This window comes from Chlorocebus sabaeus, chromosome 13 (assembly GCF_047675955.1).
Source record: "Chlorocebus sabaeus isolate Y175 chromosome 13, mChlSab1.0.hap1, whole genome shotgun sequence".
Taxonomy (NCBI): Eukaryota; Metazoa; Chordata; class Mammalia; order Primates; family Cercopithecidae; genus Chlorocebus; species Chlorocebus sabaeus.
Genome location: NC_132916.1, coordinates 12435649 through 12456732, shown reverse-complemented (window position 1 = coordinate 12456732; position 21084 = coordinate 12435649). Strand labels below are relative to the sequence as shown.

General features: G+C 44.1%; 1 protein-coding gene and 2 pseudogenes across 2 annotated transcripts in view; 1 reads left to right on the top strand and 2 right to left on the bottom strand.

Annotated features, from left to right (window-relative positions):
- Positions 1-2295: 2295 nt before the first annotated feature.
- Positions 2296-21084, top strand: part of TULP4 (TUB like protein 4) — a 277080-nt gene continuing 258291 nt past the window's right edge. The window contains exon 1 of one of the 2 annotated variants that reach the window (XM_073022299.1): positions 2296-2636. The gene's annotated coding sequence lies outside the window, so the exon portion shown is untranslated. Of the gene's footprint in view, positions 2637-2927; positions 3049-21084 lie in introns of those variants that run through there. The other variant, XM_038001150.2, reaches the window with a different exon arrangement.
- On the bottom strand, positions 8872-9996 carry LOC103240797 (signal recognition particle subunit SRP72 pseudogene; annotated as a pseudogene).
- LOC140708569 (signal recognition particle subunit SRP72 pseudogene) lies at positions 10175-12122 on the bottom strand (annotated as a pseudogene).

Below are 21084 nucleotides of genomic sequence, written 5' to 3'. Positions count from 1 at the left end.
TGTGTATGTGTGTGTGTGTGTGTGTGTGTGTGAGAGAGAGAGAGTGTACGCTCGCGAGAGAAAGCATTTAAAAATATTGTGTATAGGCAGGGCACAGTGGCTCATGTACCTGTAATCCCAGCACTTTGGGAGGCTGAGGTGGGTGGATCACCTGAGGTCAGGAGTTCAAGACCAGCCTGACCAACATGGATAAACCCCATCTCTACTAACAATACAAAATTAGCCGGGCGTGGTGGCACATGCCTGTAATGCCAGCTACTAGGGAGGCTGCAGCAGGAGAATTGCTTGAACCTGGGAGGCGGAGGTTGTGGTGAGCTGAGATCGCGCCATTGCACTCCAGCCTGGGCAACAAGAGTGACACTCCGTCTCAAAAAAAAAAAAAAAAAAGTTACAGATATATTTTGGCCAGGCGTGGTAACTCACGCCTGTAATCCCAGCACTTTGGAGAGGCCAAGGTGGGCAGATAACCTGAGGTCAGGAGTTGGAGACAAGCCTGGCCAACATGGTGAAACCTCATCTCTACTAAAAATACAAAATTAGCTGGGCGTGGTGGCACATGCCTGTAATGCCAGCTACTAGGGAGGCTGCAGCAGGAGAATCGCTTGAACCTGGGAGGCAGAGGCCATGGTGAGCTGAGATTGCGCCACTGCACTCCAGCCTGGGCAACAAGAGTGAAACTCTGAGATCGCGCCACTGCACTCCAGCCTGGGCAACAAGAGTGAAACTCCGTCTCAAAAAAAAAAAAAAAAGTTACATATATATTTTGGCCAGGTGTGGTGACTCACGCCTGTAATCCCAGCACTTTGGAGAGGCCAAGGTGGGCAGATAACATCTGAGGTCAGGAGTTGGAGACCAGCCTGGGCAACATGGTGAAACCTCATCTCTACTAAAAATACAAAATTAGATGGGCACGGTGGCAGCGCCTGTGATCCCAGGTACTCAGGAGTCTGAGGCAAGAGAATTGCTTGAACCTGGGAGGCAGAGGTTGTAGTGAGCCGGGATCACACCACTGCACCCCAGCCTGGGCGACAGAGCCAGACTCCATCTCAAAAAAAAAAAAAAAAAAAGTTATGCACATATTTTAAAGTAACTCTGTCTAGAAATTTTAAATTTTGAAGGGCCATATTCTTCCTTTGATCTCTCCACAGTATTTAACACAATATTGAGCACTAAACTGAAGTGCAATACTAATTACATTGAAGATTATCTTTTAAGTTACCTTAAGACGTAAATGTAGTTTTATTAAAGTTTTCAAAATTAAGTTTCGGAGTGCTTATAAAATAGCATCAAATAATGCTGATCTTAATACTTTTATTAAATGCATTTTACATATATAATATATATATAATCTTTTTGAGACAGGGTCTCACTCTGTCACTCAGGCTGGAGTGCAGTGGTGCAATCTTGGCTCCCTGCAACCTCTGCCTCCGGGGTTCGAAGGATTCTCCTGCCTCAGCCTCCAGAGTAGCTGGGACCACAGTTAAGTGCATTATATTTATGTGCATTCAAACATGAGGCAACTATTCTTGTTTTAGTTACTTTTAAATTAAAATTTAATTTTCTTTTGTTAAAGCCGGGTTTCCCTATGCTCAGGCTGGAGTCCACAGGCATGATTATAGCTCACTGCAGCCCCCAGCTCCTGGTCTCCAGGGATCCACCCGCCTCAGCCTCCGGAGTAGCTGGGACTACACGCCACGCCTGGTTTACCTTTTTTAAAATAAAATAAGTCTAGGTAGCATTTGTCAAAATTTATAAAATTAGGCCAAGTGTGGTGGCTGATGCCTGTAATCCCAACACTTTGAAAGGCAGAGGCAGGAGGATCACTTGGAGCCAAGAGTTCGAGATGCGCCAGGGCAACAAAGCGAGACTCCTACAGTTAAAAAAAAAAAAGTCACAAATGGGCTGGGCACGGTGACGGGTACCTGTAGTCACTGGCTGAGGCGAGGCATGGAATTTCAGAATTTAACAAACTCGGTCCAACATTTTTTTTTTTTTTTTGACAATATTCACAGAATCAGGAATTCATAAGTCTAAAACGGATTCGAAAACTTTTGCAGACAAGCAAACTAGAAAACAATGCTGAGCCCTTGCGGAAGAGTGGCTGCTATTCCTAACCATATGGGGCCTCTAATGCTGCAAATCAAGGAAAAAAGAATGCTGCTTTTGTTGTTGTTGTTGTTTTGTTAACTACACGTGTGAAGAGTCACACAATCAGCTATGCTATTTCTTTGCACAAGCTGGAAAAAAGAGAGAGTACGAAGTTTCGTTGTTAACAGGACATCCATTGAACAGGAGGGGGAAGGCTGTGAATTGTTCTTCCCTAAGTTAAAATGACGCTATCCGGTCCTTTCTCCATAGACAACTGAATAAGAGATTCTCTGTCTGGGATGTCACCATCGCGGCCACGCCGGTGACCGTTTTCCCGGGGAGCTGCGCGGGTCGGTGGTGCCAGCGCCTCTGTGCTCCCGGCGGCTTTCCCTGTAAGACATAATAATGGGACTGGGACGTCCACTTCCGGCTCAAACGAAGTTCAGACGGCTCGCAAGCGGCGCGGTGCCCGGGTGCTGAGGCCGTCCCGAGCCAGGAGACTGGAGGCCTAGGCCCGGCACTGTGGGCATCGTGGGCACCGTGGCGCGGTGCGGGCCGGGGGCGAGGGTCTCCCGGGGTGGCGGCGCCTGGGGTGCGAGCAGGTGGCTTGGGCAGGCGGCGGCTCCGGTGGCGGGCGGCGCGGCGGCCCGCGGCGGGGCGTGGGGGACGCGAGCCCTGAGCCGGGGAAGGAGGGCGGCCGGGGGGCGCCAACGGCCGGCGGCGGGGATCCGGGCGGTAGCGCCTGCCGGGGAGGCGCCGCTCGCCGCGCCGGGTCACGTGGCGCGGTCACGTGGCGCGCAGCCGGGCCGGCGGCGGCGGCGGCGGCGGCGGCGGCGGTGGAGGGAGGCGGAGACTCGGCCGAGACGCTGGGGGAGGCGGCGGCGGCTGCGGCGACGCGGGGCTGCCGGAGGCGGAGAGGCGCGGAGGAGCCGCTGGGGCCGCCGCCACGGCCGCCCGGAGGTGAGCGGGCGTGGGGCCGCTGTCGCCGCCGCGGCGGGCTGGGCGCCGCGCAGTCCCGCGGGAGGGGGCGCCGGCCCGAGCGCCGTCCCTGCCCCGCCGGGCGTGTGTCCCCCTGCGGCGGGCCCCGGGGTCGGCGCGGCGGGTTTGGTGAGCGCGGCGGGCTGGGGTCGGGGCGGCGGCTGCGGTAGTCTCGGGAGGGGGCGGCGCGAGGGGGCGTCTGACCCGGGCCCGGCGGCCGTGGCCGCTGCTTGGCTGTGGGAGCCTTTTGTCTCCGCGTGTGAGAAAATGGGGCGAAAGCTGAGCGCGGGGCGGGCGTGCGTGTGGGGTGGTGCGTGTGGTGTGTGTGTGAGATCGGGAGGCGTTTGGCTTGGAGCCATTTTTTTTTTTCTTAATTGTGGAGACAGAAAATCCCTGAAAACGGTTTCCCCAGGGAGACTGGGCTGCGCTCCTCCTCTTCCTCCCCGGCGTCGGGCCCGAGCGGCTTCCCCGGCCGCGCCGCCACCTCCCCTGCCGGGCCGGTCTCCCCAGCCCGCCCGCCCCACCTTCCGCGAAGCCCCCGGGCAAGCCGGGTGTCTGCACAGCGGGCCCGGTCACCTGTCGTGGCAGCTGCATGGAAATCCCGGCGCTTCTGCTGTCTGGAGTCTGTGCTGTTTCCTCTGGCAAATCACGGAGATTCTGCTCCCAGCACCAACCCTTCCTCTTTGCCATGCGCTCCACAACACGGAGCAGGACGCCGATTCCAAAGTTTGACCCGCTTGGAATAATTAGCTGGAAGGTGTCTACTTCTTCCTGTGGTGACACCGCTTCAGGGGTGGGAAGGTGAGGGTGGCCTGGCTTTGTGGAAGGAAGTGAGGGTGACACAGCCCTCTCCGGGGTTATTGTCCGTTAGGGACCTATTCCTTCTACCTGCTGAACTGCCCTTGTCATCAGAAAGTCTCTTAAGACTTTCCCGTCGGGGATAATCAACTCCCCTCGCCAGGAACTGTCTCCTGGATCTCTTTGGGGTCTCCCCCCGCTTTTGTTTTACAGTAGTTCAGCACCTTAATTAAGGATATCCATTAAGTCATTGCCATAGGCAGGTTTATGAAAAAGCACAGAGGAAGTTATTTCGAAGGTTTTGAAGAACATAAAAACCCGTTGTAGGGGTGGGTGTGAGTCCCTTCCTTTGTGCCTCTTCCTCCGTGTCTGGGGTCTCCATTTCTCAGTTGAAGTTCTTGCAGACAAACCCGCTGGGAATGGTGCCGTGGTCCTGGAAAGTTCTCGCCGGGCTCCGCAGCGCCAGATTGCTGGGGTGTGAGATCGTGATGGGTAACAAGTGGTAGCGCACCTTGCACATAGCCAGGCTGCAATCCAGAGAGGCCATGGGCAGACTCATCTCGTGTTGTGCAGTGATAGCCACGTTCTGAATGGGAGAGTCACAAGTGTCCTGTCTTCTAGTGAAGTCCTCGTTAGATAACTGGCATGAAAGTGCTAATATGAATAAATTGTGAATAGCTAAATTTGATGTTTAGTTACTCAGTTGAAAGAATAGTACTTAATTTGTATGAAAGTTGTTAGATGATGTGAATTTCCTTTAAGAATTTTAAGAGCTGTATGTTAGGGCTGTGGAAGTAGCAGGTTTACTTATTTTTGGTTTTGTTTTTTACATTATGTGGGGAGGTGTTGGCTTCCAAAGTTAAAGTCCGTAGTGCTGAATTAGAGGGAGGAATATGGGGAAGAATGTTTTCAACACAATGGAACTTTCATACATGGAAGATGATTAGGAAGTCATGATTGCTTCCCGTGGTTGAGAAATACAAACTTTATGCATTTACTATTTATTTTAAAATAATGTCCTCTTCATTTAGAAAGTTTGTGTGTATAAGTCATATTTAAATCATATTTACTTTTCAGCCTTGCTTATGGAGTTCTAAGAGTGCTAGTTTGGTTATTCACAGTTTTTTACCTACCAAAACTCTGAATAGAAAAAGATTTTTAACCCATAAAGTAATGTGTGGTACCTGAAGCCTGTTTTAAATGGAATCATCCAACATTGACGCTGAGATGGCGAGTAATGAAAGAAGGGTCAGGCCAAATTTCAGCCCTCTCACTGGATAGTTTATAGGACAGTGGGAAGCCCAGGTTTTCTTTTTGATTTTGCTATAGATTCCAGTATCTGAATTCAGGAAAGTTTGTGGAGTGGCTACCATGTACATGGCTAAGCTAGGTGGGAATGTTTCTTCATCTCTTCTACTCATTTACAGCATCAACTAACAATCTCCTGGAGAGAGTGAAAATAGAGTGGCTCAACTATGCATGTGATTTGTAAAACGCATTTAAACATTGAGTTTAAACGCATTTCTCTTAAGAAATGCTGTGATTGGCCGGGCGCGGTGGCTCAAGCCTGTAATCCCAGCATTTTGGGAGGCCGAGGCGGGCGGATCACAAGGTCAGGAGATCGAGACCATCCTGGCTAACACGGTGAAACCCCGTCTCTACTAAAAAATACAAAAAACTAGCTGGGCGAGGTGGCGGGCGCCTGTAGTCCCAGCTACTCGGGAGGCTGAGGCAGGAGAATGACGGGAACCCGGGAGGCGGAGCTTGCAGTGAGCTGAGATCCGGCCACTGCACTCCAGCCTGGGTGACAGAGGGAGACTCCGTCTCAAAAAAAAAAAAAAAAAAAAAAAAAAAAAAGAAATGCTGTGATTTAGTTACTGCATGGATTTCTGTTTAGGATTCTGTGAAGCATTTCAGTATTACCAAAAGCCTTACAGGAATTGTACATTTGTCTGTAGTTGAGACTGCATGGAATATGTAATTAAAATGTCAAATTTTAAAAATTTGGCTGAGATAGTATTAATTTAGTTTCTAAATTCTAACATACTAATTTTTTTTTGTGGTAAAATGTGCATGCCATAAAATTTATCACCCTGGCTGGGTGGGGTGGCTCACGCCTATAATCCCAGTACTTTGGGAGACTGAGGCAGGTGGATCCCTTTAGGGCAGGGGTTCGAGACCAGCCTGGCCAACATGGTGAAACCTTGTCTGTACTAAAAATACAAAAATTAAACACTCATTGTGGCACACACCTGTAATCCCAGCTACCTGAGAGGCAGAGGTGAAAGAATTGCTTGAACCTGGGAGGCTGAGGTTGCTGTAAGGTTGCAGTGAGCAGAGGTTGCACCACTGCACTCCAGCCTGGATGACACAGCGAAACTCTGTTTCAAAGAAAAAAAAAAACAAATTTTAAGTGTATGGTTCAGTGGCATTAAGTACATTCATGTTGTCATGCAACCATCACTTCTGTCTAAAACTTTGTTCAGATTCCCAAATGGAAACTCCAGACCTGTTAAACCCAAACTCCTTGTTTTCCCCTCCCTGCATCCCTTGGAACTCACCCCTCTATTTTCTTTTTTTTTTTTTTTTTTTGAGACGGAGTCTTGCCCTGTTGCCCAGGCTGGAGTGCAGTGGCCGGATCTCAGCTCACTGCAAGCTCCGCCTCCCGGGTTCACGCCATTCTCCTGCCTCAGCCTCCCGAGTAGCTGGGACTACAGGCCCCCGCCACCTAGCCCGGCTAGTTTTTTGTATTTTTAGTAGGGACGGGGTTTCACCGTGTTAACCAGGATGGTCTCGATCTCCTGACCTCGTGATCCACCTGTCTCGGCCTCCCAAAGTGCTGGGAGTACAGGCTTGAGCCACCGCGCCCGGCCTCACCCCTCTATTTTCTATCTCTATGAATTTGATGACTCTAGGTATCTCATATAAGTGGAATCACACAGGAATTGCCCTTTTGTGACTGGCTTATTTCACTTAGCATGATGTCCTCAGGGTTCATCCATATTATAGCATATGTCAGCATTTGCATCCTTTTGTTCTTGCTGTTGTTTATAGAGACAAGGTCTCATTATGTTGCCCAGGCTGGTCTTGAACTCTTGGGCTCAAGCAGTCCTCCCAGCTAGGCCTCCCGAAGTGCCCGGTTTACAGGCATGAGCCACCACGCCCAGCCGAATTCCCATCCTTCTGAAAACTGAATAATTTCCCGTTGTATGTATATACCACATTTTGTTGATAAACGTTCTAGATTTTTGTATACTAAGTGTTAGTAACTGTGGTACTTCATGATGATCAGGAACCTTGTATTTGACCTTAGTGAAACGACCATGAGGCAATGATCAGGAACTCTGACTAGAAGTTATAGAACACTTGTTTTATTAAAACAAATTTAATTAAATGAGTTAAAACAAATTAGTTATTGTGTAATGCATAGAAACTCTTTAAAATAAGGATCCATGAGGAATAAAACCAATAAGTGTGTTAACTCCTTGGTGGGTCCTGTCACTTCCCTTCTGTATGGATGATGACATTTACAGCACGTCTTTCTGAAGTTGCGGCTCATGCAGATGTTGTTGTTTTTAATTCTAGCTAATGTTACAGTGGTGGTATATTTCGCTGAATGGAAAGGTATATTCATTTATAGGACTCCTTTAAAATTCAATAAATCTTAAAGGGAAATATAGGTAAATGTTAATAGAATTCCAGTATGGGAAAAGTCTTTCTAAGCTTAACACCAAATGGAAACCTATAAAGTAAAAGATTTGACAGCAGTTTTTTCAGCGTATGTTATTTTCAGTGTCTATATAGTGAAGAATGGCATGAGCAAAAAGACAAATGACAAACTGGAAAAATATATGCGACATATATTAAGCATCTCAATTTATATAGAGCCATAAAAATCAATGGGAAAAAGATGAACAGTTCATTAGAAAAATGGGCTAAGGACATGAACAGATCTTTTTTTCTTTACATTTCAACTTTTTATCATGGAAATCTTTTTTTTCTTGTGGCCATTTATTTAGTTAAGTGAAGAACATCAATGTATTAAGAAGGTCCCTCTTTATCACATGATATTTCTTAGCAGATATTTTGTAATGCTCAGAAGATTCCACTTTCAGTCACCTAAGGCCTCCTAAGACATAATTTAAAGTGGGACTTGAACAAAAGTGTCTTCAGACTCTAACTGAAATAGTAGAAGTAGTTTCTGTTTAAATCCTGGAAAACCTTAGATAAGGTTTGTGAAACTGAAAAAAGATCAAATCAGCACACACAGATAAAGGATACAACAGATACCAAGATGGGTAAATGCCCAATTGTTTTCTTTTTTTTTTTTTTGAGATAGGATCTTGCTCCGTCACCCAGGCTGGAGTGCAGTGACCCCATCTCGGCTCCCTGCAAGCTCCGCCTCCCAGGTTCAAGTGATTCTCCTGCCTCAGCCACGTGAGTAGCTGGGACTACAGGTACATGCCACCACACCCAGCTAATTTTTTTATGTTTAGTAGAGACAGGGTTTCACTGTGTTGGCCAGTTTGGTCTTGAACTCCTGACCTTATGATCCACCCACCTTGGCCTCCCAAAGTGCTGGGATTGATTACAGGCGTGAGCCACCACGCCTGGCTGTATTTTCAGTCCTTATAATCTGTACAAAGCTATGAGGCAACCAGTAGACCATATCTCACTAGGCAGACTTTGAGGAAGATGTTTCCCATTTGAAATACAAGAAATTATTTATGAAAATATGGAGATGAAGAGGGAGAAGTTCTGTGCTTCTTGCTGTATTTACCTTTATTGTATTCTTTTTTTTTTTTTTGAGACGGAGTCTCGCTCCTGTCTGGAGTTCAGGAGCCGGATCTCAGCTCACTGCAAGCTCTGCCTCCTGGGTTCACGCCATTCTCCTGCCTCAGTCTCCCGAGTAGCTGGGACTACAGGTGCCCGCCACCACGCCCCGTTAATTTTTTTGTATTTTTAGTGGAGTCGGGGTTTCACTGTGTTAGCCAGGATGGTCTCGATCTCCTGAGCTCGTGATCCACCTGCCTTGGCCTCCCAAAGTGCTGGGATTACAGGCTTGAGCCACCGCGCCCGGCCTGCTGTTTCTTTTTTGTTGCTGGAGTCCCTGCAGGTTTCTGGTGTCTTGGGGGTATGATGGTACTTGTAGAGGCAGGTAGTGTCGCTGCACTGCCAGGTCCTGGGGAGGTGGGTGGGCTGCTCACAGTTTTACTGGCATCCAGTTCAGAGGAAGCTCCTGCAGTTGCTCCCTGGGTCCCTTTTCCGATCTGATCCTCCTTTTTACCTTTCCTCCTTCCCCAGATAGAAAGAACATTCTTGCATTGGCAGCCATCTTTCTGGATCTGGGGTAACTTTTGGGTCATGATTCTTAGGCAGTTTTCCCTTCTTTTTCTTTTTCAAATCTCCCTTTCCTTGTTCCTTTGGTTGACTATCTCTAGTAACTTTTCCACCCTTCCAAATGTGCGTGGCACCAGGAGAATTTTCAAGAGCCTCAACATCTACTTTTAGAGACATACTATCTGATGATGGCAAGTGTTTACTAAGAGCTTTGCCTTTCTCTGGATCTACAAGTGAGTAAGCAGAAATAAGCCGTGCCAGGGTGTGAGTATCTTTTGGATTTTGTTTCCATAGCTGTTCTAGGTCACTAATTGCCTCCTCCTCCTGCCCATATTTGAGCTTGAAGTTTGCAGCTTCTCTTATGAAGGACAAATGAGCAGGAGATTTGGGCTGATGGTTTTGATACCACCGGATAGCTTGTGTGAAGACATCAATGGTACTATTAATATCTTCTTTGTGGCTATACATGGTCGCTAATGCAGACACCATGCCTGGCTTCTGCTTTAACTCCTCTATGCTTCTCAATATTAGACATGCTAAGAAATACTCTCCTGAGAAATTTTCAACTGTGCCATGGTCAGCTTAATTTCATCTGCATTTTCTTGATGCTGATCTGAAAATTCCTGAAGCAGCTGTATTGCTTTTGTGTGCTGCTTTTCACACAGAGCTGGGCGGCTTGGATTAACACAGGTAAGAGATGCTCGGGACTGTGAGACTGTAAACAGGCAGATATTTTGAGGCATTGTTTGGCCTGGTTTGTGTACATAGCATGTAATGCCTTGTTAAATTCTTTTTTTTTTTTTTTTTTTTGAGACAGTGTCTCACTCTGTCACCCAAGCTGGAGTGCAGTGGTGTGACCTTGGCTCATTGCAACCTCTACCTCCCTGGTTCAAGCGATTCTTCTGCCTCAGCCTCCCAAGTAGCCGGGACTACAGGCATGCGCCATCATGCCTGGCTAATTTTTGTATTTTTAGTAGAGACGGGGTTTCACCATATTGGCTAGGCTGGTCTCGAACTCCTGACCTTGTGATCCGCCTACCTCTGCCTCCCAAAGTGCTGGGGTTACAGGCATGAGCCACCACGCCCGGCCAGCTTTGTTAAATTCTGTAGCTTGTAGTTGTTTCTTGGAAAGCTTAAACTCTACTCTTTCCACATTTGTTAATTTCACTTTTTTCTTGGAGTCAAGGACATTTTGGTCCTTGTTAATGGTAATGATGTTATTTGCAATTACAGTTAGTAACCCCACATCGGTTGGTTTTAGTTTTATTATTTGATTGTAAAGTTGCAAAGCCTCCTCTGTTTGACCCTGAAGCTGCCGGATATAGGCCATCTGACTGTGAATGATGGCCAGTCCTGCCTGTGGGTCTTCCTCAGTCCCATCAGTGTCTTCTGATAATGAATGGTAGCAAAGACCTTCAGGTTTTCGTAGGATTTTAATGGCCTGGTTCAACTGGCCATGGATCAGTGCGCGTGCAGTGTTGTAGCACAGCTCATGTGTGCCTTCTTGGAAGCCCAGGCTCTCTGGAGCCACTTTTTCCCAATTGCTTTGAGCTGCAACAAATGCTGAAGGGTTTGTTTTCCTCTCCTCATCATAATCATCGTGGGAGTTTCAGACGAGATCTCTTTATGCTGCTAAGCATTCATCATAGCATTCCAAACGGTATAACACTGGTCCATAAAGCTCCTTCCGTTTGTCTGTCTGCTGGTTGGCACTTTCTGTTGTCTTCAAGGCATTCTCAATTCTGTTCAGCCTGTACTAGCAATACGCCTTTTCAAAGGAGAGAGAGTTAATTGGCTAACAGTTTGGTGCGAGTATTGATGACATTCAAGGCTTCCCTGAAACTTCCATTCTGGATAAGGCATACCACTTTACAGTGCAGGCCAGTTACATCATCTTTGTTGATCTGCAGTATCTTATTGACAGTCTTGAGAGTGCTCATGAGGTTGCCATTCTGGCCTTACCAGTTTGTTTCACTCCAAAGTGCAGGCACTGAAACTCCACCCCACTGCTCACTGTCGCCCAGGCTGGAGTGCAGTGGCACGATCTCGGCTCGCTGCAACCTCCACCTCCCGGGTTCAAGCGATTCTCCTTGCCTCAGCTTCCCAAGTAGCTGGGATTACAGGTGCCCGCCACAACACCCGGCTAATTTTTTTGCTGTTTTTAGTAGAGACAGGGTTTCACTATGTTGGTCAATCTGGTCCCGAACTCCTGACTTCATGATCCGCCTGCCTCAGCCTCCCAAAGTGCTGGGATTGCAGACATGAGCCACCGCACCCGGCCTATCGTGGAAATTTTTAAACATTGCTAACAGTGGAGACTAGTGTAATAAAGCACTGTATCTTGCCCAGCTTTGGCAATTTTAAAACATAACCAATTTTCTTTGAGCAATACCTCTCATGTCCCTCCTCTTAGATGATTTTATTTAATTTATTTTCTTTTTTTGAGATGGAGTCTTGCTCTGTCACCCAGGCTGGAGTCCAGTGGTGCAATCTCGGCTCACTGCAAACTCTGCCTCCCGGATTCACGCCATTCTCCTGCTTCAGCCTCTCAAGTAGCTGGAACTACAGGCGCCCACCACCTCGCCCAACTAATTTTTTTTTTTTTTTTTTTGTATTTTCAGTAGAGATGGGGTTTCACCGTGTTAACCAGGATGGTCTCCATCTCCTGACCTCATGATCCGCCTGCCTTGGCCTCCCAAAGTGCTGGGATTACAGGTGTGAACCACCACACCCGCACCCCCTTGGATTATTTTAAAGCAAATCAAGCTGTCATATAATTTTGTCTGTAAATATTTTAGTATATGTCTCTAAAAGAAAAAGACCCCTTAAAATACTTAAAATACTATTATCTTACCTTAAAATTTTTTTTCTTAGTGTCATCAAATATCCAATCAATACTCCTTGACTGCAGTATATATTTGTGTGTGTGTGTGTGGGCGTGTACGTTTCTGTGTTTACATCATATCATATATATTTTTATATATATGATTGATTGAATTAAGATCCAAATAAGGTCCATACATTGCAATTGGATGGTTTAAAATCTCTTTTAACCTATAGGTTCTCTATCTTTTTTTTTCTTTGCAAGTTTTTGTTGAAGAAACTGAATTTTACTCTTTGCATCCTTATAATGTAAAATATGTTCTTTTATTTCTTGTGTTTCCTATACATTAGTAGTTCATTGTAGAGCCTTAATCAAAAGAATCCAATTTTGTTTTTCTGTGAGGGCAGGATTATTTTCATCAGGAAGTCTGATTTCTTTCTTTTTGTGAATTAGCAACCATTCTTGAATGTTAACTTGGTCCATGAGTTCAGGAGGGATTACAATGTGGTTACATCCTATCATTTAGTTATTAGCTGAAATATATATTTGTGTATGTGTGTGTGTGTGTATGTGTGTGTAGAAATTCTCCTTTGTCAATTATTTGGTTACCTTGAGGTATAGAGTATATAGAAAGGGTGTGAAAAGTGTCTGATTATTTCCCTTGATTTACCAGTTTTGAAAGTTATGATTTGGCCCCCTAGCATCCTCTGGTGGTGGTGGTGGATGAGGGTTTTTAATTTTAGTTTTTTCGCATAACATTATGAACTCCTGTTTTAGCGTATGTGGTGTGTTTCAGTCCATTGCAGTTACTGTCCTTTTGATGCTCAAATTGCCCCCTCTTTGGGCAGTGGAGGCTTATTTAGGTTGGCCCCTGAGTCCTTCTGACGTATCTCTAGTAATCTCAGAGCTTCCTTGCTTTATGGTATGATGAGATGTTTCAGGTTCATCCTGTATACTTTCTGTTTCAGACATGGAATCAGAGCAGACCGTTTTTAAAAGAAAAAAAAAAAGAAATAAATGTGCAATAAACAAAATGTTCAGTTTTACTAGTCATTAAATAAATAGAATTCAGAGCAAAAGTAGGTTCCATTTGTTATGGACTGCGTGTTTGAGCCCCGCCACCCCCCTTCATATGTTGAAGTCCTAAGTCCCAGTGTGATGGTATTTGGAAGTGGGGTCTGTAGGAGGTAATTAAGGTTAGATGAAGTCATGAGTGTGGGGGCCCTCATATGGGATTAGTGTCCTTAGAAGAAGAAACAATCAGAATGTTTGCTTTTTCTCTCCCTATGTGAGCACACAGCAGGATGGCAGCTGCCTACAAGCCAGGAGAAAAAGCCTCAGAATGAAACCTACCTTACTGGTACCTTGATCTTAGACTTTTAGCCTCCAGAACTTCAAGAAATAGATTTCTGTTGTGGCCGGGCATGGTGGCTCATGCCTGTAGTCCTAGCACTTTGGGAGGCTGAGGTGAGAGGATCACTTGAGCACAGGAGTTTGAGACCAGCCTGGGCAACATAGTGAGACTTTGTCTCTATTTGTTTATTTTTTATTTAAATAATAATAATTTAAAAACCCGTAAAATAAACATAAAATAAATTTCTGTTGTTTAAGCCACTCAGTCTGTGGCTTTATGGCAGCCTGAGCAGACTAAGACAGTATTTTTTAATGATTATGTTGGCAATATAATTTAGACAGAATTTTTTAATTTTTTTGGAGACAAGGTCTCACTTTGTCACCCAGGCTGGAGTGCAGTGGTGCAATCATGCTTACTGCAACATGGCCTCCCAGGTTCAAGCAATCCTCCTCCTTTAGCCTCCTGAGTAACTGGGACTACAGGCATATATCACCATACCTGGTCAATTAAATTTTTTTTTTTTTGTAGAGATGAAGTCTCACAATGTTGCTCAGGCTGGTCTTGAACTCCTGGGCTCAAGGGATCCTCCTGCCTTGGCCTCCTGAAGTGTTGGGGTTACAAGTGTGAGCCACCGCACCCGGCCTAGACCCAGTTTAGACCTTTATGGATTTGAAGTGATTTGGTAAAGTTTAATATACGGTATCACGTTATGATGACTTCTGCTGTTCCTTCTCTTGGTAATCTTATTATTTGGGCATCTCCTGTTATGGAATGCGAATGATAAGGATGATGGTAATTCTCGGTGCTGGTGCAGATGAAGGGAGGTATGTCCTCTCAGCCTAAATAAACATTGATGCACTCATTCCAGATAGCTGCTGTTATATATCACAATGCAAAGTGTGCATAGCCTTCTACCCAGAAAGTCCACATTTAGTAGGAATTTATCCTGAAGAAATAATAGGAAATGTTAGAACAGATATGTGTGCATAGTAAAGAACAGCAAATAACCTTAGATAAGGAATGATTTAGATAGATTATATTATCTTCCTTGCATGCAGCTGTTGAAAGTGATGACATGCATTTATAGTAACCAATCTGGAAAGATACCCATAATATATTATTGAGTGAAAAAGATGGGTTCCATAAACATAGGCACAGCACTTAGAAACATATAGGCACAGAAGATGCTGAACAACTAGGCTTTGAAGGCTGAGCTCAGAGGAGCTTCAGAAACCACCTGATAGATGTTTGTTTAGGTCACCATGGTCTCAAAGACTGCACCAACTGCTTTAATTCTCCTGTCATAAGATTCAGATTTCCTGGACTGAGCATATGATTGACCTTGGGTAATTTGCATACCCCTTGGGGGGTGTGTGTGTGTGTACTGCTCTCAATTGACATTTCCATAAAGACCATATAGAATGTGGACGGACTCACAAGGAGAGTTGAGGTTATTTAACTAAAGAGAGGGGAAGACATGCCAGGAAGACAAGGAGATAGATGCTCACTACCTGTTTAGCTAAAATTATATACATTCTGGGTGGCTCTTGCCTGTAATCCCAGCACTTTGGGAGGCCAAGGCGGACGGATCACAAGGTCAGGAGATCGAGACCATCCTAGCTAACACGGTGAAAGCCCGTCTCTACTAAAAATACAAAAAATTAGCCGGGCGTGGCGGCGGGCGCCTGTAGTCCCAGCTACTCAGGAGGCTGAGGCAGGAAAATGGCGTGAACCCAGGAGGCAGAGTTGGCAGTGAGCCGAGATCGCACCACTGCATTCCAGCATAGGCGACAGAGCGAGACTCTGTCTCAAAAAAAAAAAAAAATACATTATTTGCTCGGAAACATTAATCACCACATCTCCATAAAATTACTGCAAACTCTGATAAATATGTGCTTTCTTTTCCCTTTAACCATCTCTTTAACATGTTAGGATCTATACCAGTGAGTCAGCTCTACTTGATTTCTTGCTTTCATAGAAAATAGTTGGTGAAAATTAAAATTTTGAATTCATGAATTTAAAAAATTACGCCCTTTTCCTTTTAAATATGGCTAATTTAGAATCATATTTTTTCTAATGTAAGTAGAAATAACAGTCTCTGTACTTACGTGGTGTCAAGGATACTCACACGTGAGAGAAAGAGTATTTTAAGAATAGAATTGAGATGTAGTGTTTATGGAAAGCTCCAACAGTAATGGTGTGCTAGGTTATAGAGTGTAGGAAATTATTCTGTAGGTGTGCAGAGGTGCTGTGCAGAGGATATAGATTTATTTGAACATCTTTCTCACTGTTATTTTTAATCAGAAACACAATTAGAGTCAAAATGGATTTGAGAGAGCTTTGCAAAAGATACGCACTATAATGTAAGATACTGATTTCTCACTTTTTAAAAATTAAAGACTCAATTTAGACTGTAATGGATGGGAAAGGATTTGGAAACACATTACATGGGGTATTATGTTATTACCATTATTTCTACTGTTTCTTTCTTTTGTAGTTTTAACAGGTATCCCAGTTTGTAATGGGCATGTTAGATCCCCTGGGATAAAGTGCCTGTACTGTCTGATCTATTAACGTCTGGTTAAGTCTAAGAAGTTGATCCTTTATGTCAATCATGGTTTATGAAAGATTTTTATGAAAGATTTTTTAAGATTTTTATGAAAGAAAGCTATGAAGTCTTATAGCTTTCATTTGTATGTTTCAACTATTGATCCAGCTGGTTACTAGTTGGGACACTACATTCTGAAGACTCATTTGTATCTGCTTTCCAAAACTGTTGCTCGGCAAGTTTGAATTTTACTTAAATGTTAATAGACTGTTGTCACTGGGTTCAGAATTTTTTCATCCTACTGGATGTTTCTTTTATTAGTTTCTTGTCAAGGACAAAAGGAAGATTAGTTTAAACTTCTTGAGTCAGTTATACCTCTGATTCGTGTGTGTATGAATAATTTTCAGTTCCAGTTAGGGAAGTCAAGAGTTTTGTGTAGAAAACTCTTAGAGGACCATGGTATTCTCCCCTGCAACTGTGCCTTTCCACTATCTTTGGCTATTAAGAGCGTGTTTACCTCCATGGGGAAATGCACATCATTGTTAGCAGCAGCTATGGCAAAATGGTAGTGTCAGAGATCCTCAGACAACACACTGAGCTGTTAGTGCTGGGGCAGTTTTAATATTCATGAACAGTTGATCAGCAGTGATGTCACTAGAGGCTGAGAAAATATACAGGATTATCTTTACACGTAATCAGTTTCTTAAGCTTCAGATGACCCTCTTAGCCCCAAAACCGGAGGCACAAATTCAGCTCCAGTGGTTAGAATACCAAGACCTACATCACAGGAAGTTAGGCTTATGCTGTGCCCACAAAACCCATCAGCCAAAGCTGACATTTTCAGCAGAGTTACTGTTTAGAGTTGTTAAATAATCAGAAAATTTAACTGTATGTTAACAGTCAGATTAGAGAATGCAATTTAAAATGTGATGCCTGGCCGTGCATGGTGGCTCATGCCTGTAATCCCAGCATTTTGGGAGACTGAGTCGGGAGGATCATTTGAATCCAGGAGTTGGAGACCAGCCTGGACAACAGAGCCAGGCCTGGTCTTTACAGATAATGAAAAAATTAGCCGGGCATGGTGGTGCACCTGTGTCCCCGCTATTCGGAGGCCTGAGGTGGGATGATCTCTTGAATCTGGGGAGGTCGAGGCTGCAGTGAGCCATGATTGCACCACTGCACTCCAGCCTGGGTGACAGAGCCAGACTCAGTCTCCAAAATAAATAAGTAAATAAATAAACAGTGATGCTTGGATTTAATGTATCTGAGAGAAAGAGGTTTAAAGAGGTTGGGTTGCTCAGGCATGGTGGCTCACACCTGTAATTCCAGCATGTTGGGAGACTTAGGTGGAAGGATTGCTTGAACCCAGGAGTTGGAGACCAGCCTGGGCAACATAGGTAGACCTACTTCATCTCCACAAATAATTAAAAAATTAGCCAGGTGTGGTGGCATGTGCCTGTGGTCCCAGCTAGGTGGGAGCATCACTTGAGCCCAGGGAGGTCAAGGCTGGGTGACAGAGTGAGAACCTGTCTCAAAAAAGAGGTTGGGTCATAGGAGAAATCGGTAAGATAAATGCGGTTGACATTGAGGTCACCTTTTCCAGGCCTTACAAGTAATTTGAGCCTTTTCTATTTTTATTCTTGTCATATTTTCCCATGAAATGAGAAACTGAGTCTTATGTTTCATATGTAAAAACTACTTTTTTGAGTTAATTTTCTGTTGCCTGAATAATGAAATAAATAATCTAATATTTGAAATGCTTGGGGGTAATACAAAATAACTCTTAATAAAAGAAAGCTCACATTTTATTATCTTATTCCGTTAGTAATTATTTTTAATACTGGGACAGAAGTAAGAATGAAAGTGGCACACATTGTGTTTTGTCTTTTTACCCAGCTTTGCCTGTGAGGGACTCGGGAATAAATTAGGTAGTGTAGGATTGGGATGCTGCCCAGAATCTATCTGTTGTAGCTTACTCTAATGCATCAGTTCCCAACATTTTTGGATTTATGACATTCTATTTGTGTTTAATTTTACATCTCCCTCCTCACAACTTCAATGGCTGTGACAGCCAGGTCTGTGTTATCAGTGGAGAGCAAAGTGCTGATAGGAACTCCACAAATTATCTCTCTCATTCAGTTTTGTCTTAATTACATCAATCTTTAATTTTAATGATCACTTTCAGACTTTTTCTGGACCATTAACAACCTGCTCAATTACATTGCTATACAGAATATGTTTATTTAAAGTTTTTGACCAATTAAAATGCCTTGAAAAATTTTGTGATATGGTATAAAAAGTAGTCAATGGGCGGGGTGCAATGGCTCACACCTGTAATCCCAGCACTTTGGGAGGCCGAGGTGGGTGGATCACGAGGTCAGGAGATCGAGACCATCCTGGCTGACACGATGGAACCCCGTCTCTACTAAAAAGACAAAACAAAACAAAAAATTAGCCGGGCATGGTGGCGGGCGCCTGTAGTCCCAGTTTCTTGGGAGGCTGAGACAGGAGAATGGCGTAAACCCAGGAGGCGGAGCTTGCAGTGAGCTGAGATCGCGCCACTGCACTCCAGCCTGGGCGACAGAGCGAGACTCCATTCCCCCCCGCAAAAAAAACGTAGTCAATGATAGTGAGTGGGAATTGTATTTTACGTGCATTTTTGTGATATGAAGTATCATTTGGTCCCTCTTAGGCTAAAACTGCTTCTTTTTTTGAGATGGAGTCTTGCTTCGTCACCCAGACTGGAGTACAGTGGCACAGTCATAGCTCACTGCACCTCGATTTCCCTGGCTCAAGTGATCCTTCCACCTTGGCCTCCCAAAGTGCTGGGATTAAATACATGAGCCACCATGCCTGGTCATAATGCGTTTCTTTTCTTTTTTCTTTTTTTTTTGAGACGGAGTCTCATTCTGTCGCCAGGCTGGAGTGCAGTGGCACAATCTCGGCTCACTGCAACCTCTGCCCCCCAAGTTCAAGTGGTTCTGTCTCAGCCTCCCAAGTAGCTGGGACTACACGCGCCTGCCACCACACCCAGCTAATTTTTGTACTTTTAGTAGAGACTGGGTTTCACTGTGTTGGCCAGGATGGTCTCGATCTCTTGACCTCATGATCCGCCCGCTTTGGCCTCCCAAAGTGCTGGGGTTGATTACAGGCGTGAGCCACCATACCCAGCCCCAAAATGCTTTTCTTTACAGAGATACATAGAAGCAATAATGTTTATGAGATGCTTTGAAATCAGCTTTCTGTAAATTTATTGTAAAATAAAGAAGTCTCAAGGTTGACCATATGATTCAGAAATGGTAGGAGTATTGTTCTTAATTCTGAGAGCCTTGGGATACCACATTTTTTCTTCCCTTTCTTAGTGTTTCACAAATACCTTGGCTGACTGATGCTCATACAAATGGAATCTCCTTGGCTGTCCTTCACTCATGTTTAGAAAGAAAAATGGCATGTTATTTTACTAATAGGGAATTGATCTGTTACTCTGATGCATACAAGACAGCCAAAACTTGGGAGATAAGGCAAGCACTATCAGGTGAATGATACCAATGATCTGTGGAGGTCAGTTTAAACCAATGACTTCACCCTTCTAATTTTCATCAGTTATTCATTATTTATTACCAAACCTTTCACTAGATTGTTAATGACTAGCGGAATTGGTTTCGCTCCTTTGGTGTTGAGTGGTAAAGTGGACCCCAGATGAGATGTTCCGAGAAGGAGGCAGACAGGGGAGGCTGGGCTCATTCACAAATTAGATCACAAAAGAGCCCCGAGAAGTTAAGATCTGGTTAATTCCTTTCTCTTCATTTTGTGTCTACCTGACCTTAAGTACTGTCTGTTACCACATAATATTATTTTGAGAAGCAGACTATTAATATTTTATAGCATGGGTTTATCTAATGTTGTTGGAAGATTGTTAATCAGCTGGGATGCATACCTTCACCTACTGAATTTTTAGTTTGATGGTTTAATACGGTCGTACTCCTCTGTGTGAAAAATATTTTGTTTCTTGGCTTCTGTATTCATGTGTGGAACTTCATTGTCATGTGAGATTTATAACCTTCTGCCTCTTAATTCTTAATGTAACATAACTAATATTTTTAATATGATTCTAACTTAGACTTAATATAAACTATTTTTTATATATAGGGACATTTGAAAGAAGTACACTCTCTTCTAATTCTCTGGTCTCCTTATACATTTAAAAACACACAGAAATGACAATAAAAAAATTCCTGAGATAGATTGGCTCTAATGTAAACTGCTGAGTTATAGGTAACTGTATTTTATTTTAAAAGATGCTTTTTCTTTGGATATGTGAGTCTTTCTAAAAATCCAGGTAAATGGGGCTCCAGGTGGGAAATGACTGCTCACCTGCATTGAAGCTTTTCCACTTCCCTCTTCTGGTGCTGATTGACTGGTGCTGAAATTTGAGTCTAGTTTTGACAGTGCAGAGTCTTTGCACTCCGTAGTCTTTTCTCAGGACCCCCACTTCTGGCTTGACCAGATCACTATCGTAGGTACCAAGTAGCTAAGCTCGACATACTGAGCTCAAAGAGGAAAGGTTTTACATTCTAGAAGATTTTGGTTAGGAATGGTCAGATTAAACAGAGGTTAGCTGCATTGAAGCCCCGCGTTCTCTAGCAGAACTCTCAGGCTGCAGAGAACCCAAGGAATTGGATGGTTGGGACGAAACATGTAGTTGAAGGAGATTTTGAATGTGAGTTTGGACGGTTTTGAAATGTGTGAAGCAGTTGTAGCAGATAGAGCATCTAGGCCTGTAGCCTTTTGTTTTTTTAAGTTTATGGAGTTTACTGTGTTACTGTTTTCACCTCTTACGTGTATACATATTTTTCATGGTTGATTGCCTTGTAACTCTATGTTCACGACATATTTTGATGTGTACAAGTTTATTCTATGTAGTCAAACCTGTCGACCTTTTTTCTATTGTTTCTACTTTGATGATTTGCTTAGAAAGTCTATTTCTCATGGAATTTTTTTTCTTTTTTTTTTCTTGAGTGGATGTTGGGTATTTTTATTTATTTTTTATAAGCTTTTATTTATTTACGTTTTTAGATGGAATCTTGCTCTGTCACCCAGGCTGGAGTACAGTGGCATGATCTCAGCTCACTGCAGCCTTCGCTTCCCGGGTTC